This window comes from Aplysia californica, unplaced genomic scaffold, assembly GCF_000002075.1.
Source record: "Aplysia californica isolate F4 #8 unplaced genomic scaffold, AplCal3.0 scaffold00218, whole genome shotgun sequence".
Lineage (NCBI taxonomy): Eukaryota > Metazoa > Mollusca > Gastropoda > Aplysiida > Aplysiidae > Aplysia > Aplysia californica.
The window spans coordinates 65,763-67,809 of NW_004797488.1; positions in this window are offsets into that span (position 1 = coordinate 65,763).

A 2,047-nucleotide genomic window follows, 5' to 3' on the forward strand; every position below is an offset into this window, starting at 1 on the left:
GGTAACGGCCGCCATATTGAGAATAAACAGCTTTCATGAAAGTAAAAAGGATTTTTTAATTACCAATTAAATTTGGTACTTTGATAGATATTATACTCAATACAACATTTTATACAGTTGGGATCTTGGATATCTTGAATAAGAAAAACGTTAGAGATGGATAATTGACCTACCCCTTTAAGCCTAAAAATTTGATTATACAATCATCCAAGTAACTGACTTATGGATGCATCGCTTTTATTTTCCACCTGTATAAAGGTTAGGTTATGGTGTGAATAACGCGCCCTGAAAATTTCATTGGAATAAAAAAGAAAATTAAAAAAGTATATGAGAACAGCTATCAAAAATTGAATTTTTTTTTGAAGAGTCATTTTTTTTACATACTAGGCATTATAAAAGTTCTAGGACAGAAGAACTGAAAGATGGTGATTGTAGCACAAAGAGTAAACACTTTTTAGATTTACAAGTGACTGGGGTATTATATAATACATAAACAGTCCAGACACCATAAATTTAACCAAAATCGTCAATTAAAAACCAGCCCCCCCCCCAACCCCCTTTAAGAAGTTCAAATCTGGGGAAAGATGACCATTCATTTATAAGCTTTAGGCGTATAAGGCATTTCCCAAACCTTTCTTGTGGGTGGTTGGCGGGTGCTCTGGTGTGGTTTGCTTCTTCTTCCCTATCAAACATCTATCGTCCACATCTCCCCTTCTTCTTTTTTAAGGTTGTTACTCTCTTGTAACACCTCTAATCTTTTGACCCACATATGACCTTATACAGTTGCGAGCGCCGTAAAACCTCTACTAAAACTAAACCTTTCTTGCAACCATGCCAGGGTCACTTTTTATGTGTGTGTTTTGATCCAATCCTGCTGGAACCAGGTTTCATCAGTATGATTCCTTCTCCTCTCAAATCTACTCCCTAAACTTTTTTTCAGCACAATGAAATTCACATCTGATCTGACTGTCTTGGTTTTGCCGTTCTATCCCTGAAACCAGAAAGGTCCATCGTGCCGCTGTAGCTGAACGCTTTTAATTAAGACGTAAACTTTTGCGTTTCACCCAGTTATGTTTGAAATGTTAAAAACTTCTCAAAACCGGTGATTGATTTTCTTCATATTTACGAACGTGATGTTATTGTTTCCCTGGTTGAAATTAATTTGCTCGAAGTTTTGTCTACATGAGCAGAAAGATGGCCGAGTTATTGCCATTTAAGTGAGTCTTCTTTGTTAGACAGACTGAAAAAATTGAAACGAATTCGTTGCTTACAAATAAACACAATATTCATGCCTAATATGTTGTATAGGAAGCTACCCATGTACGTTCCAAACTGCCGTTCTGAATGGAAAGGCAAACCTGGCGACAGAACCGCAGATGTGGATGAAAAACTGCTAGAAAAAGCTAAACCGCGAGGCGGAACCGGCGGTTTCAACATGCTTGGATTTTCTGACTACACGTTCCGTCGACGACAGCCTTTGTGTGACCGTAGCCGGCTTGTCTTGTCGCTGCCAATATCTTCAAAATGATTTACCGCACATAAAATCGGTCTACATGTTTGAAACGAGCTACCCAATTTTAAGGCACTATTCGAGCAGAATTTGTGTTAAAAAAAAAAAAAAAAGAGGTTTTAAAAATTTCCACATAATAATGTATTCGCTAAAGGGGTTCAGTACAGGTTTGGCTACGAGCAACACATAAGCTGCAAGCAAATCGGCATTGTCAGTACACTCCGCCATTAAAAAATTTGACTTGAGCTGCCATTAAACCCCACCTGGTGTGGATGACGCGCCGGCTCGTAGAACGGCGGTTTTGCGCAGCGGCTTCAACGCCGGTTCCCAGTCGGGTTAAAACCGCCAGGCTGGAACGTACATGTTTAGCGGCCTTTCTTCTTCTTGTTCTTTTTCTTGTTCATCTTCTTGTTGTTCTTCTTCTTGTTCATCTTCTTGTTCTTGTTCTTGTTCTTGTTCTTGTTTCTGTTCTTGTTCTTGTTCTTTTTCTTCTTCTTCTTCTTCTTCTCCTCCTCCTCCTCCTCCTCCTCCTCCTAC